The sequence below is a fragment of the Falco cherrug genome, chromosome 1, assembly GCF_023634085.1.
Source record: "Falco cherrug isolate bFalChe1 chromosome 1, bFalChe1.pri, whole genome shotgun sequence".
Taxonomy (NCBI): Eukaryota; Metazoa; Chordata; class Aves; order Falconiformes; family Falconidae; genus Falco; species Falco cherrug.
The window spans coordinates 77,598,364-77,616,335 of NC_073697.1; the positions used below are offsets into that span (position 1 = coordinate 77,598,364).

Sequence of the window (17,972 nt, forward strand, 5' to 3'; positions counted from 1 at the left end):
CAATTCCAGTTTTCCCACCACATATGGTCTACTGTAAGATGTCTCTCCCTTCTGTTCACCGGCTTCTAGTAAGCCCACAGTCCTATTTCAACAGACCTTTTCCCTTCTCTATTTCATCATCCAAACTTACTTCTTCTTATCCCAGGACTGCCTCCTCACGCAGCTCCCTCTCTAATCCCATGCCTCAGCCTCCCAATCCCTTTTAGCCCGCAGCGCTGCTCCAGCCCCAGACCCCTGGCTCCCTTCTGATCCGTTCCCCACAGAAAGAGAAGGGATTTAGACGAGAGGCAATAGCTGACGATACGTGAGTAGTAACAGCACAACAGAGCAGTGTCCCTTGCTATCATTTATGGGAACCAAAACGCAGAGACCATTAAAAAGAAAACTTTGTTTTAACTCCGGACTGGAAAGACAAAGGCATATGAAGGACCTATCACGTAATCCTGCCTTTTCTGGTAGACACAGGTGAAGTATTTAATATAGGATAAAATATGAAATAGCACACACAACCCACTAGCGAATGAGAGCACAAAAAGTAGTTTAGAAAATCAGTAATTACTACAAGAATTTACATACTTAAGCTACATTCATACACACACTTCTATCTGCGGATGCCTGAACTCTCCTTAAAAGTCAACTGCTGAATCAAAGATAAGATGTTCTGTTCAACAGGCCTTTGTCCTGTTAATGTGGAAGAACAAACTCTCCCATTTTATGGATCTATCATTTCTTCTCTTTTCCTTTATTTCTTTCATAGTGTTTCCATTTGTGCACATTTAACATCATTACAAATATTAACTTTTAACATCAATTCTTTATTCAGAAACAAATAATGTTGTAATGCATGAGTAAGTGGATGAACAAAACTCTTCTCAGCAATCACCGTAAAAGCCCAGTCTCTTTGACACAGGTTCACTTACCCCTCACAGATAGTGACTGTGGATAGAGTGGGAAAAGCTGCAAAAGGTGCAACATACGTGCTGTGTATAAGCAGGGCAACATGGATTCATCCCATTCATGCGGGAAACACAACCACCTACAGCATGCACACAAACCCCGAATCTGGATGTATTACAGCTAAAATGAATCCCACAGATTCTCTTTGCAAGAACAAGAGGAGTGTGAAGTCCTAATGCTTTAAATCAAATGTCCTTTTCTTCACTCCTTGTGCACTCTCCTCAAAAACAAGACTGCTTTGGCTAAAATTTTACACAGAAGACTAACTCAGACTTCTTGCAGAGGGGGCAAAAAATTTTTTAAAAAATATATAAATCAGAGTTAAAGTTTTAGCAGTTTTTAATGTTCCAGGACAGAGAATCATGCTATAAAACGTAACCTGATGACAAAATCAAAGCAATCAGCACATAATGGGAAGTGAGATAACCACTGTTTATTTTTCTGTAGACATTTATCTGTTCATTACCTTAATTCTTGTATTTCAAGTGTTAAAAAAAAGCCTGCATTTCCCTTGTTTCAAAAAGGAGGAAAATATCATAGCAAACAATTGGTGAATAGTGTGTTACACAAGTTATGTTTTTACCTTAAACTTGTGATATTTCAGAAAATGAGAATTACTGTGAGATTCTGCAGTAAGGATGGGGTAAAGTTGATAAGAGGGAAATATGAAAGTGACCCATGAAGAAATTGTTGAAAGCCTCCATCACCCAGTAATAAGAAAACTGTATTAAAAAAAAAAAATAAATTAAAATGCAAAGTCCTTTTCCTCAAAGCCATATCCCAAATAACAAGTTATTAACATCTGTATGGTGTCATTGAAGAAGTGGAAGCTCGTGTCTGTTTATCAAGAAACCTGTTCATAACTTAGCTCCCCGAAAGCCAAGACCAGCAGTAAAAGTACAAAAGTTACTCCTTATTTTTAATTCTGCATTGTTATGTTTTCATCAAGAAGAATGAATGGATGTAATTTAGAATAAAATTATTTAAATTCCTTGAAAGATATCATGGGAGACAACAATCCACAGTAGGAGGGGATCAGTGATTATGACTGATCTTACTGTGTTCATATAAATAATCCTGTTATTTTTAGTAGTTATAATAATAATGACTGTTACACAAAGAAGGTTTGTTTGTCTTTTCACTAACAACTCTTCAAAGAAAATGGATTGAGCTGTAAAATGTGACAAGTTAACTATCATGTGCAACTAATGAAAGGCTTGTCTCCCCTTTTCCTCAGAGAAGGGAAAGCGGAAAAAAGCTTTGAGTTATTTAAATGGTGCCAAGTTTTCCAGCAGCTATTGAAAACAAAACAAGCAAGGCCTCCATATAATCTTCCATGCCTCCACTTAATCTTTAATATCAAGCAGTGTCCATTTTCTCACTGAAAGGACCTCTGCACTAGAAAAGCAACGCACACAATTTTTAATTACATTGTCTTACCCCTTCTGCTTTGACAACTGTACCATTACGTGGGTTTCTATATTAAAATCTTTAATTCTCTAAATGAAAAAAATAATTATCTTGCATAATAAATGCATGTTTTTTCACAAATTAGATTACTACAAGAAGCCTATACTACTATTGCTAGCGATACAGCACAAGCACGCTTATTTGCTCGATTTAGAACAGCAAGTTTCTATCTTAGTATTTCAGTCTCATGTAAACTATGCCTTCTGTGCATACTAACAAGGAAGAGTTTCTTGCCAAAAGCAAACATTAGATCATACTTGCAGCAACATAAACAGAGTATCTTTAGTTACATTAGTTGAGAAGCACGTGGGCTGAAAAATTCTCAGATTAGAAAAATAGGCGGGCAGTTTATTATACTTTTATATTTAAAGATGCTGTTGCATGCCTACTTGGCAAAGGCTAGAAATGTACAAACAGAATCATCCCAACTTCTATTTCACGATAGGTACCTACATAATACATAATTTCTCTACAAAAAAGATCGCTAATCCTCTTACAGTGCAACAGGAGACTAAGCAGTCCTTAAAGCTTAACAGGTTTGGGTAATTTTGGGGTTGAATTCACTCCTTCTCCCAAAAATAAGTGAATGAGATTTGTGGGTTCGTAGTCATTGTGGTAGCTTTCCAAGCTGGCCCAAAATCTCCACAGCACTTCATACATGTGCCTTTCTGCCCCTGAACCAGACCACCTATATGCCCTGTAACAAAAGTCCTCGCAGTCAGTTTTACAGCATCACCAACAGCACTGTGTACAGGGACCCCCCCAGCTGCCTGGGACAACAGGATGGTTTCACGCAGCTCAAGGCCTTTCATCCATAGGACAGGAGCCTGAGGAACGAGGATAACACTGCTAGTCTTGCCTACTAGTAGCAAACTTTGGTTAAGCTTTGCTGGAGTGTTACTGAGGCATGTAAAACTCATACTGAGTTAACACACGTTAAGCTATAGGTACCAACAAAAAGAAATCTCAACTACGAAGTCCAAAACAATCACTCAAGTAACTTACTTCAAGTAAACAGGCAACATGATTATTACAGTGCAGAAACAACTGCTTTCCTTCCAACTATCTAGGCCAATTTTATCTAATAGACAAGAATCCAATCAATGAATGCCGAAATGAGAAAAATCCAAATGGAATTAAATATGAGGATAATTACTGACTGTAATAGCTTACCAGGAAGACAGTAAATTCATCACCACTTTAAGACTTAAATAAGAAATATACTCCATCAGAGTTTAACACATGCATTGAACAACTGCACAACCCGTACCAGAGGGGCAGGTACGGAGGCATGGTTAGCTGACCGCCTCTCCCTGGGAACGTACACTAATAAGAGCTGTCACCTCCTCTGCGCTCCCACAGTGACGTAAGTGGAAATAAATACCTGGCCTGGGGGTGCTGGCTGGCAGCCGGCTGGGCAGGAGCCAGCAGGGTGCCCAGGTGGCCAGGAAGGCCGGCAGCGTCCTGGCTGGTGGCTGAAACGGTGTGGCCAGCGGGGCAAGGGCAGTGACCGTCCCCCTGCGCTCGGCACTGGTGAGGCCGCACCTCAGGTACCGAGTTCAGGGTTGGGCCCCTCGCTGCAAGAGGGACAGGGAGGTGCTGGAGCGTGTCCAGGGACGGGCAGCGAGGCTGGTGGGGGGTCTGGAGCACAAGTCTTGTCAGGGGGGGCTGAGGGAACCGGGGTGTTCAGCCTGGAGAGGAGGAGGCTCGGGGGGACCTTATTGCTCCCACAGCTGCCTGAGAGGGGGTTGTAGGCACGTGGGGGCCGGTCTCTTCTCCCAGATCACAAGCGATGGGACAAGAGGAAACAGCCTCAAGTTGCACCAGAGGAGGTTTAGATTGAATATTAGGAAAAACTTCTTGACTGAAAGGGTGGTCAAGCGTGGGAACAGGCTGCCCAGGGAGGTGGTGGAATCGCCATCCCTGGAAATGTTTCAAAAACGCACAGATGCGGTGCTTAGGGACACGGTTTCATTGTGGACTTGGCAGTCCTGGGTTAACAGCTGGACTTGATGATCTTAAAGGTCTTTTCCAACCAAAATGATTCTATGATTCTATGACACACAGGCAAAGCGTTCTACCGAACTGCTGAATAAAACCTGCCTAGTTTCAGTGCAGGCTTATTACACAACCACCAGGCTTAACGCACAAGCTAGCATGTTATGGGCAAAATAGCCTTAATATAAATTTTTCTTCAGCATCCACAACATTCCTGAATGTGGCCCTGGGGCTGGGATGCATTTCCAATGGGAAAACCTACAGACCTCAGCAGTACAATATGCTAAACTGTTTTACGAATCCATTCACGTGGCCTGTTACCTAGCGTGGTGCTGCTTTGCGAAGCTGTGGCGTAAGAGCAATACATAAATAACTTCCAAGCAGAGTTGCTCATTATTAATGCAAACTATTCTGAAGGCAAAAGCAAAACAGCATTTGGCAGCAAGAACACTGCCATTAAGATGTTTGGTCTGAAAACCTCAAAGTGATTTATAGAGTACCCAACTGACTTCTCTGTCTCTGTTTCTTTCCTGTCCGCTAATCATAAAAGTAATTTTGGGTACATTTCCCCGAATTACGGGTTTTACTGATACTGAATTGCAATTTTACCAGATGGCTGGTGTCAGCTTCTGACAAAACACTAGCATGATTTCTTGGACTGAATCTCCAATTCAAATGCTGCAGAAGTGCAGCACAAACAGGCAGACATGCAGAACAGCAGAAATAGCCAAAAAAGAAAAAGGTCAACTTAGAACACAGCACAGAAAAGATGGCCTAAAAAAAGGTCATCTTTAACTGAGGTGGGGGAATAGACTCTGAAGGCAAACAGCACCTAAATTTAGTTGAACTTATACTTAATTTAGTTGTATTTGAAAGGGAGGAAATTAACAACAAGCACTAAAGTCTCCCCTACCTCAGAGCTGTTTAAGATAGACAACTTCTAATGTGGAATGAGAACATACACCCTTTACACTGAAAAGTATTCTAGTGGTTAAAAAGACAGCAGGATTGAAGCTGAGGAAAGTGAGAATCAAGAACAGTGACTACTATTGAAGAATATTTGTATTTGAACAATTTTTACAAGTTCAAAATACATTCCCCCTTTTCAAGCAGCTCTTATACTGCCTCTAATCACCAAGAGAATCAACTCTCTTTACTCCCAAGAAGCTTCAAGGCACAGAACAGTATTTTCAAGCCTCTTAATAATGACTAATGAAGTAAAGGAGAAGCAATGAGGGTTATGCTATGCGAAGTGTAATCTCTTCATTCTGTTCTGACGCAGACTTCTGCATCAGACTAACCTTCTAGGAAAGATTACCAGGTTATTTTAAAAATAAAGAATACCCTACCAGAGATTAAATAGCCATCTATTAATTTGAACACTACACTTTACAAACAAAACAAACCACTTTTTTTTTTTTTTTTTAATTCCCAGTCCTTCTACATTATTCCAAGCATACAAGATGACAACAGACAAGGGAAAAAGAACAAAACCCCCAAGTCTTGCCAAGCTGTCATCAACAACATTTTCTACCTTAAGATACATAGTGGATAATGCTTATTCCAGGCTACTGCCAAAAATTTATATTTCAATTTTCTGTTTTCAGTTGCCTATTCTCTCTAAAACAAGTCTGAAGGGCAATTATCTATAGTATTCAGCTGTCATGTACTCCTAATTACTAGGGAAAAAAATGAAGTAATTCTATCAGTACTGTTAAAGCAGCTGGGAGTAAAAAGCTGTAATACATTACAGACAAAGATAATTTCTTATTTGTTTACTTCAGCAGAGTTATGAACTGAGTTTCTGAGATAAGAAAAGATAGCTAGGGATCAGGTTGGGGTAGAAAACATGCTCCATGCAAGCCACACACAACATTAACACTGGTATATTTTACTATTTTGGTGGGGAAAAAATACAGCTCAGCCTTATTCTTGTGAGGTTACTCTAAAAGAACAAGGAGTAATATATATTTTATGAAGAATGCCTATCTGTCCACAGTCCTAATTCATATCTCATGAACTGTTCAGCTGTTTACATTCAATCAGATTTTCTGCAGTATCTGCTGGGCAACATTGTCTCCATTCTGAATGCTGCATTTTAAAAGACGAACTCTGAATCATGTACTTTCTTCCAGAGCTAGTCAATGAACTCATTACATGCCTTTGCATCAACATCTGATAAGGAGCCTTTGACCTACACTTTCTTCCTTTTAATAAAAGCAAGAAATACAAAAAGAAACAGAAGGGCAGCATTTACCAGACTTGCTGAACTCTCTTAATACATTGGTTTGTCTGCATTTTCAGCATCCTCAGCAGTAGAAAGGCCTAAGTAAAACAAGGTCACATACTAACAGGGCACAGCAGAACAAATTCCCCTTCCTGGTGTCTCACTTAAAAGCAAAAAAACAATTATGGTCTCCACATAACATTAAAAGAAAACAAAGGCCGCCTCCTTAACCTCATGTCTGCAGAACGCTGCCTACCACACATCAGTTCCTAAGTGTTATGTTCTCTGTGTCACAGGGAGGCTTTCTGGCAGCAGATATAAAATCTGACCTTGCAGAACAACAAGGCACTTGCTGACAAACAGCATGCGAGATTGCCAGTTTTGAAGGAAGATGATAACCCAACCTGCCTAAAAGACCCTGGCCCCAGACCAAACAGACTCTTAGCAGGCTCCACTGGAGAAATGGAAATGGTAGCAATTATTGTTATTGATTTAATGCCCCTAAAATGGCTGAGACTCTTATTTCAGTAACTGATTAAGCAGTATGGTTCAGCAAGTAGCACATCTGCCTAACAACCTACAGAAACCTAAATTTGCTTGGCTGAACTATTCCTGGGACCAAGGAAGTAATTTTTTGTATCTGCATGACCAGAGGTGAAAGTAGGTGCCTAGGAAAGAATGTAAGATGGTCTATGATATCAATGTCAGGCAGGCATTCAAACTTTCTCTCAAATCTTACACAGCCGTTTACTCCAAATACTCTGTGTTTCTGCTCTACAGCACTTCCCTTCTACAGAAAGATGGTGTGACAACACGCAGTAAAAAGAGCCAAGTCCAACACAGGAAAGCACTGACCACAGGTAACAGTGAACAAATAAACGACTCACCTGAACTACCGACTAAAAGAGATACTGATACAGCCTGTACAAATATAAACAGTCTTAAAATTTGAATTTGGGATCATAATTTGAATGCGTAAGAAACAGGTTGTAGAGAGAGATCATTTTCAGAGACTAATGTCATTTAAGATGCTGTCACTGCTCCGCCACAAAATTATTTTCAGTAAAAGCTTCACTGAAATCAACTGTGTGCGCCCTAACCCATTCCAGATGAAATTAGGCAAGTCAAATCAAGCCCGCCAGTTTCCTCTAACCTAAATGCTGTTGCTAGCAGTGCATTAAGAATGACTGATATGCACTGTTGTAAGGACAGCAGACCTTACAGCCTTCCAGCAGAGAGCAGGTAACAGCTAGGGACCAATTAACATCTCACAGCACTACAAAATACACACCTACCCATAAACTTAAAGCTACACTCTTCAAAAAAAGCAAGCCATACGTCATTGCTAGCATTGCAGATCTAAACCTGACTGTTCTAGAAGTCTCACCAAACCACTTGTCTGCCAGAGCTGGCATGCATGAGCTGCTCTTTCTCATGCCTATGTGGAAAGTTTCTTTGCAACAGTGAACCTGCCACACAACGGCAGCTGCAAAGAGGAAGAAGCCCCAGTGTCATTGCCTTGATCCACCTTTACTACTGGCCAATCTGCCTGCCAAAAGTTCCTGACTTTTCAAGGGCACTGTTGGTGCAGATTTGTGTAGGTGGAAAAGTAATCACTATTCCTCCCAGACAGCATCAGCTCTATTGATCACACAGACTGCACTGCTCCCCGTTCAAACCTGGTGTTTGCCCCTGCTGCTACACCAGGCATCTAGCATTTTGCAAAGGTCAGCAGCTACACCACACAGCTACCTTGCAGATCTTGGAGACCAGCATGTTTCTGAAGCAAGCAGATGAGGTTGCTCTGGTCCTAGCAAAGCGTGTGGTGTTGTTCAGAGGGAGAGACTTGCCAGATTGCTGGTAACAGGTGGAAATCCAAAGCAGCTGAGATGGTACAACCTCTAAGACAAGATGGTTTGTCTCCTATGAGCATCAGGGACTGCAACACGATAGGGAAGGGAGCCTGAAGAGTCAAACCCTGTCAAAACAAGAGAGCAGAGCTCTGCATGTACTGAACAGGCAAGGCACATTTCTGGGTTGGTTGGTTATCTTCTAACAGAGAAAAGCTGCGCAAGAAAAAGATTTGTAAAATAACTAACCAATTTAAAAACTTGAGGCCAGTACTGAACTAATACAGAACATGGTTACCATGAAGAGTGATACGTGGAACAGTCCAGCTGCAAAAGGTTGAATTTCACAACAACTGTTTCTACTGATAGAACGCCAAATTGGATGACTTTCTGAATAATACACTGGTTGTCGGTAGCAACAGCACTGTCAAAAACAGGGCCTCTATAGTTGCCATTACTGGAAAACCTGGCTGATTATGTCCTATGACAGGCATAGTTTGAAGCCTGCAAAATGGACCTTACAGTAACCATTCTCTCTGCAGCACCCCAAAAAGGCTTTTAGTAGCTGTAAGGCTCTCTCACTAAATAGCTCAACTTTTCAAAAGGTCCAGTCCTCCACTGAGGAAAACAGAATATAGTACAAACCATGCTGGCAATGTGAAGTCCAAGTCATCCATCACAGCCTTCAAGCCTGTGTCTATCTTAATTTCTCTTACAACCTACAGGTGGGCTTCCATGCTGTCATGCAAGGCTGATTAACAAACGGTAGCATTCTGTCCAAAGTTCAGAAATCCCATTTTGGTCACCAGAACATAGGAGTCAGCTATTTGCTCAATAAAAACAATGATTAGGAATAAATTGTAACATGGTACAAAAAATACAGTTGAACTCTCTAAGATATTTACATTTCCATTCCTATTATCTTGCCACCTGGAAAATATCTAGCACATAAACGTTCTTTCTCCAATAAGAATCCTGCAAAGAAACTATGGTCTAAGAAATACTTTGATTTCTGGGTGACATTACTCATAGATTTTTATGAAAGCCTGGCAAGAACATATTTTCTACTTGTAATAGTGCAGGGCTCCTGTACTGTAATCCATTCCCATAGAGTACACAGCCATTCTGAAAGATACTGCAATTAACATGGTGTAACGGTACACAAATGGGCTCCACAGACCTGTACTTACTCCTCAGACACTAGTGACATCAAGCCTAAGTTTCCAAGATATTGCATCTTCATGGGTGGGCACTGACCTGAAACCCCCAAGCCAAGCTCTTTTAGGTTCTTCTGGTACGTTGTTTCAATATGTGGAATAACTACTTTGACAGCAAGGGCACCAACTGTTCCAGGATCACGGTTGCTCTTGGCAGCAAATTCTCACTCAACATTGACTTCTCTGTTGAGGAACCAACCATTTTAAAAGTACTGGTCAGCGTAAATTTAGGCAGCTGTGGTTCTTTTTGAAACTTCTGGCCCAAAGCCACCTTTTTACAGACTGCCCAATTACAGTCTTGCATTCCTTCATTGTTGAGTCTGTGTGTGGGGAAAAGAAAAAGATGCCTGATGCACATCTGGCTTGGGAGGTCAAACTGTCCCAGAGAGCAATGTCGGCCATGCTCAGCACCAGGGCTCACTAGAAAGAAATCTTAACAGATTTGGAGCTGTCTCTTTTAAAGGACTTTTAAGAAGTGGACAAGAGGAAGCAATTCAAAAGTCTGATCCCAAATCTATTCAGTCCCAGATGATAAAATCTACAAGGCAGGATGCATTCAGGAAACTTTTTCTGAAGAGGTGTAACATCTGGAAAAGGACTCGCAGTAGCAGGACAGCAGATTGGACGTCATAGGTCTTTCTGCCACTGGTGAAGGAACAGAGACTGGATGATGAGTGCTCCTTCACTTATACCCCAACACGGAATTATCAAGCAGCTCAAATGCGGGCACCATCCATCAACAAAGAACGGCTGATTTAGTAGAGATCACATTACCAAATTCAAGAAAGCATGAGATTTTCATGAGCTTGCACAGAAATTCCCCCAGTTATGCAACAGAACTTGGCGGCATCTCTTTGTAAAATGAAAGAGAGCTTCAGCAGATTTTCTAGCAGGACTTTTTCAAAATATAACAAATCGGCTTCAGAAGTCTGACAGCAATTTTTTAACAGATATTTCTGAAAGCTCATTTAGTTAGTCTTTTTCCTTTTTCCAGTGGAAATTGAACTAGGACTAAAACAAGCACCACAGGGAAATCCTAGCTCACTGAACTAAGAGACAGAACTGCAACAGAGCACTCATGTATTTAAAAAAAAAAAAAAAATAAATAAGAAGTTCAGAATAGGTAAGGACTAGCAGCTAATAGAAAGCAAGTGCTCACCAACCTCCCCAGCATGCTTATTCTGTACAAGACTTATTCTGCTTTCAAAGTAGACTTCCTGACACATGAAAATAAGCTATTTCACGACACTTTCAGAAAGGAGTACAGACAGACATGCACACGCTCTTCCTGAGGCATAGCTCCGACCCCCACACCCAACCTGCTTATCACTGCACCCAACCAGATCTCCCGGCGTACCTGCGCACATAAGCATCACTAATCCGCTTCAGTCAGAATGAGCCAGGTTAGCTCACAGGTTTAAATTCTCAACTAAGCAGATTCGTTTTGCCTGAAATAGATTAGGAAGCACTCACATGAACAGTTCCAGAGATTAGAGATGCGAACCGTCTCCTTCAGCAGGGGGACAGCACAGGCAGCATGCAGCTGTAAACTGCGATCAATCCAGCTGAACCTGAACTGCATGCACACTGCAGCCCAGCAACACTCACCTGGGAAATTAGTAACTTCTCACTTTGGATTCATGGTCTGTTCTGTTTCACAGTTCCCCCATGTTGATAAGACCCACCAAAAATGAACCAAGAATATCAACCCTAGTCTTAAAAAGTAGGTGGCATCTACAGCCCACAAAGTTTGAGACATAACATATGGCTCAGAAATCATAAGAACCTTACAAGTGATATTTAGAGATGAACTGCTACCACTTCTCTTATTTAAGCAGAGAACATGCTGCAAATGCAATTAAAATGTTAAGTACTTTCCACGGGACAAAATTATTTTATTGTTATTTTTGTCTGATAAATAAATGAGGAAGAGTACTGGTAAACTGGGTTTACCAGAAAGATCCTACCTCACCACCTTAATTGGTGGGCTTCCTGCTTCTTGGGCAGTCACTTTCATGTGTGAGCATCCTGGGAAAGCTCAGGAGAACAGGTAATTTCAAGGAGGAGGAAAAATAAAAAAAAAAGTCCACGCATATATCCAGATGGCAAATTCACCACAGAATTTACTATTTGACCAGAGTACTTTACTCCAAAGTTTTAAAAGATACCTTTTAAAAAAGATATTTAAAAGGTATCTTTTTAAACTTCCTTAAGTTGTTAAAATAACCTTAGAAGTTTAACAAAATATAAGCTAAGTCTGCAAATAATCTGAAAGCATAAGCAAAAATATCACCAATCCCTTCATCAGTGGCTTCAAGGAGACATGCCATGCAAAAGTATATGCATTCCACAACTGGTACTACAAATAAAATAAAAATAAAAATAAAAAAAAAAGGTCTTTCTAAAGGTAAAGGATTTAGTGGGTTTGCTACTGTTACGTTGCATTCACACATCTGCTTCTGTTCTGCTACCACTTCTTGTTATTCACTCCTCCAGGAAGGTCTAAGAGAACAATTTTTGCCCTGTCATTCTTTATCTACAAGTAGAAAGCAAAGCGATCAGTTTATACACAGGGAGAGCCTGAGATGCAGACATACAGACAGGACAGCTAGTTAAACATCAAAAAAAGTAACCTGGAATCAGCCAGCCATTAACACAAAACCCTCAAAAATCAACACCAGTAGATCACACATTCCTTTGTATTTTATAAAGGACTTGTTACTCTAAGTTTATACAAGATGCAATGAGAAGTCCAAAATACCCAAAAAGAGGATTCTTTGTTTATTCTGAAAAGTATCTGCAGTTAGTTTTGAGCATTCACTTATTTGCTTATGCAAGGACCACACACCTCGTGACTGTATGCTTCAGTAGTAATGAAGGACAGAAGGGGTAGTGAAAGATGGTAACTAAGTGGCCTGTAAAACCTCCGCCCTATCTTTTGAAAGGAAAGCTGAGGGGGAAGAGAGACTAACACATCTTTCCAAGTGTTAACATATTCTACAAAAGGCTCTAGGAAATTAATCTATCCCCAGGTTACATTTGCCATTTCCACTACACAACACTCCACGGCTGAAACGCTCAGTACTGCTCCACAGCCTCAGTGCACTCCTGAAGTCTGCTCAAGTCCTTAGGATCTGCAGGAGTAGCACAACCACAGAACTTGCTTCTTAATATGAACGTAACACCTCCAAATCAGTTACCAGTAAGTTTCATACCCAGCATGTAAACATGACATCCAAATGCAGGCGCTTTCATTTGCCCTTCACAAGGCAAATCCTTTCTCCAAGTACAGGTTTGACAAATCCCAACTAGCATCTCCCACTATCAACACACACGTACCTTTCTAGAGAATGAGCCAAGAGGTTCTTGTACAGCAGAGTCCACCATTTGTACTGTCTAAAGAACAGCACTTGTTCAATAGAATTCACAAATCTCAAACCGAGAAGAGAAGGAATATGTAAATATCAAGACATACAATTAGTTGCTTGCAATGGGATAGATATGCAGCTTCTAAGTGCCTCCACTACTGTTTAAGGAAATTAGTAGTAGTAACACAGGGAAGTAGGACTTGGTGAGATCACAGAACAACTGTGTTTTGAAAAGAAATTGGAAGGTGAAGGTAGAAGTTGCAGAGAATATTCCAGGCACATGTGGCAGCATAAAACTAGAAGTGAAATAAGCATAAGTGGATAGCAAGGGGGGGAAACATGTGAAGAGTAGACTAAATTATACAATACAAGGTCTCAGATCATATATAGATAATTCATTACTAGATACAGAGTAAACAGGATCAGATCTGTTCAGCACCTGTAGCCAAGAAAGTACATTATTGATCTACTGTATTATGCAGGGCTTGGAAAAAGATGAAGACTCAGGAGTAAGTGTTAGAGCATATCAATTTTTATACTGAGTAACAGCTGAAACAACCAGAAATGCACATTTCATAATATTAGTACTTGATTGTTTATTTTATCCTTCAAGATAAATTGGCTTTGTGCACCCAGAAGAAGAACAGTGCCATAAAGGCCAAGAACTCAATTCCTTAATTTAATAATATTTAAAGCTTCTCTAACAACGGAGATGAAGGGAGTCCAAGCAGCATTGTCCTTGCAGCATATTACCGGTATTGTTATGACAAGATTTTCATAATGGAAACTAACAATTAAAATGTTAAACCAGTCAGCTGGTGAACTTCACAAACTAGACTAATTAATGTCTAACGTAGCTGCAGTGTTTAGAAGCAGGTATTTTCAGAGTCTTCATCTCTCTGAACTTGTTTTGGCATACCAAACCTAGGCTTGTGTAAGTCAGTGTGATTCTGAAACGTAAAGGCTGCTAAAGCACAACCCAAGTTTTGCATCACATGAAAGCTACAAAAGTCTATTCACCTTTGCATGGGACTCTTAGCAAGAGCCAAGTTATTTAAAGCTGCTATGACATATCTACAACAGGATCCAAGTAAATGAGCAAATTCAAATTCAAGACTAGAAGATTACGAACAACAGACCTCACTGCAACTAGTAAAGACAAAAATTTTACCTTGGGACAGCAATCAATTTTATAAATCTCAAGAAGATGAAATACCAAAATAATGCCTTCTTGAATTTTACCTGAGAAAATGTACTGTACTACAATCCTTCCATGAAAATGAAATCAAATGTTCCGCTTTTGATAGATTTTGCCTGATGGCAGAAGCTGTTTGCAGCCATGAGTACAGTCATTACTAGAAATCAACTAAAAAGACAAAAGTCTTTGCATATTAGCAGTGCTTGCCTATATTTAGTCGTAGTAAGGTTTACTGTGAAAAATAGTGGACTCGTGGTTCTAGGAATATTAGTCCTGCCACTGTGATATATGGCCTGTCATGACACAATAACCACTATATTCTCACACATTAAAAAAGAAGCCTATATTTATGTAGCAGTAGTACCTGCTTCCTCATCATCAAGGATATCTTAACTGGCCATCTGAGAACTTGCTTTATAAAATCAAAAGTATAATTGCATTCTTACAGCATAAGTAAATGCACAAAAATCCGTTATCTGTGAATAAAAAGGCTAAATGAAGTGCAAAAATACTAGTGTGTCCTTACTGTCCACTCTTCAAAAAACTATGCCAGCTACAACGGGCAAGTGAAGTTTGATGCCATCTGTCACCTAATTACACCTTATATAATGTATGTCATCAGGACATTTACCATAGCCATCACTCTGCAAGTGATGACACAAGACTTAAGGATTCAACTACCTACATCTTCCTGATTATGGAATCCATCACAAACATCTGTAAAGCTGCATGTGCTAGTACAAAACCTTTTCAGATGCAATGGCTAAAATAAACTGGTAACAGTTAGACAGCCAATGAACTACCATCACCTTTTTATTTCTCATCTATTGCCACAAGCAGGTACTTGTATGCATTCTCTTCTACAGTTCCTACTCTTAGAATTTTCATTCTGAGAGTCAAAGATCAACTACACACATTGGAATAGTACCCAGTTCATTCAGCATGTGGACATCAAGCACACACAAGATTTTTAAAGTGTGCTTTTTATATCAGCAAAGAGAGGACATTAGGAGTCTGTTCCGTAAGTTGATGCCGCTGGCTTTCTAGCACTTCTGCAACCCACTACTCCACAGCCACTCTGTGCACTAACACAGAGTAAGGCAGCCTCTTCTGCTAACATGTAGAGAAATCTAATCCTCTGCTCACTTAGCTGCTACTGGCATATTCAGTACATCAAATGAAAGGTGAAGTGCTTGGTACCTATTAAGACTTTGTTGTGAGATCTTCAGTATGTTTTATCCTGAATTTGGCTGAATCTATACAGCAAACTTTACACTGACTTAAAAGTACACAAAATCCCTGAAAGTGCCTTGGTTAAATTCTTTCCAGAGGCTCTGCACTCCTTTAGCTCTACTCTTTACCTGCTTTACAGTCTGCTTTCATGCTCAATTTTCCCTGTATTTGTAGAGGCTGAAAAAAATATCATTCTTCTCTTTTCAAGAACAGATGAAACTTAGCCACCCACAAAGCTGAGGATAAATCATAGCTGTTAGAAAATGCCAGACTACCCTGGCTGTGTATTGGCTGACCAGGGCCTTTCCATAAAAGCACTCACCTCTCTAATGGAAAACAATGCCAGCTCTACACTATAGATTCCTCTTACTGTTAATGTGCCATCTCCTCCCTCTACTCAGATGTGATGTAACAACTAAGGTACAAGATTTGGCTTGGTGTGTTTACAAAAAGCATAGTCACTGCCATAAAATGAGCTAATATCACTTAATTTATCAATACACATTTTATAGCTTTGTTCTCTCAGAACAGAGCTCATGGCTGGTTTTTGTTTTGCTGGTAGGGGAGGCACTGTTTTGTTTGGGCACATATTTTTTTAGATGGCATAAAGGATCTGAAACATTCCAAAACCCAAGCCATTTCTGCTCCCTTTGCTGGCCACTGAGTCAATGCTCAGAACTGTTAAATGTAGTTTCCAACAAAAACCACTATGCTTCTTCACCACCTTTTTCCACAGATAGAAGGCTCCTATTTTACTTTATTTACAAAAGTACAGGTCCACAAGGAACTTGCAAGTGGAGTACAACTAGGGAGAAAAAAGCTATGTTTTCATGTAAACTAGCATTATAGAGTAGCGAAAGGATTAACGTATAAAACAGGTTTCAGGAAGCTTTTAATTTGAGACTGAAACATAAAAATCCATTATGTTCTTCATAAAGAAAGATGGCTGTTCTCTAAGTTTGCCTACAACGGAAGCTATGGTCACCATATGTCCAAGAACTTCGCAGTCTGGAAAAGATTACTCCACATTTCTAAAAAGAATCAAACTGCAAAGTGGCAATTTTTTGTCTCTTCAGGATGACAATTATCCTTGCACGCAGTATTACTTCCCCTCCCCCCACCCCGCCCCATAAATCTGTGGGTTTAGCAGGTCTGTGAAGATGAAGTACAGCAAAAACATGTTTACTCATTCTTCTGAAGGAAAAAGTGCCAGATGTGCAAAATGTTAAGCAAGACACACAAAGTACTTAAAAATTAACCTACATATAGGCATCAGTGCTCCCATTTGATCATAAGAATTTTTTAAAGGAGAAGCCACTCATGTATGTACATACCCTTAAGACAAAAAATATCTTGGTTACAAGAATGGAAAGAGCGAACAGTTCAGACCAACAATACTTGCAAAACTCCATCATTTTGTCACTGCCAGTTGTTGCTACTTTTTTGAGTTCCAAACCAAAAACTGACACCAAGTCAACTGCAAGTAGCTATACAGACATACAGATATTTAAAATAAATAGACAAATAAATAAAATTGAGCCTCAAATGGGCTTGAGGAGCAGGTAGAATCTGTCCACATTACTCACTTGAATTAGGTTAGCTGGCTTGCCAATTCATGTTTTGTTTCAAATTCAGCTGGCACACCACACTAATTCTGATGCCCTGTACTGATTTAGCAACATGATTTGCACATCTTAAGATCCTGAATTGCTCACGTTATGCAAGGTATCTTTCTAAGTAGAAACCAGAAAGACTAGACTAATCTTTCATCAGTAAATTACCACTCAAAATTAGAGGTTGTTACAGCTTTAAGAGAAATACATTACAGAACTGCTTTCCCCACTCCTGCACTATCCTTCAGTCCAAGTTGTCTGTTTCCTTTCTTCCTCAATTTATACCACCTAACCAAAACCTGCTCAAGAGAAATATTTTGTTGTCACTCCAGATATTGTGAAAAATAGCTGTGGCTGTGGGTGGAAAGCAGATGGGAAATGCCTTGGTATACATTAAGTTATGACATGTTCAGGAAGCCTCTTCTACTCTCCATCCTGAATTGCAAGCATGGGCATAGGTGTTTTGAGGAAGGAAAGGTGTAGTCTGTGTCTGGGAGTGGGGGAAGGTACAAACTGACTGTTACTGACAACTGTGCATCTGGGAGACAGAACAGTGGGAAGTGGAAAGCAAACAATGGAAGTGACCAGGCAAGCAGATCGAGCCAAAAAGCTTGGGGGCGGTGGGGAATAAATCAAGTGACAGCTGCATTACTTGGCACACTGTCCCCAACGGTTGGCAAGGACGCTACACTTGTGAAGATGTGGCACAAAAGAAACTGAAGCAGTAAGGTCCATCTTTCTGTAAAGAGGAGGCTACAGAGACCATTTTGTTAAAAAGTAGGAATCAGACCTGATTTTTATCCCAACTCCAGGTACGTGAATTTAGGTGAGGCGCTCTATC

The 17,972-nt window shown here is 40.2% G+C and overlaps 1 protein-coding gene across 2 annotated transcripts in view; it reads right to left on the reverse strand.

Moving 5' to 3' along the window:
• The window catches only part of FBXW7 (F-box and WD repeat domain containing 7), a 191,479-nt gene that overhangs the window by 114,627 nt on the left and 58,880 nt on the right, over window positions 1-17,972 (reverse strand). The window lies entirely within an intron of this gene.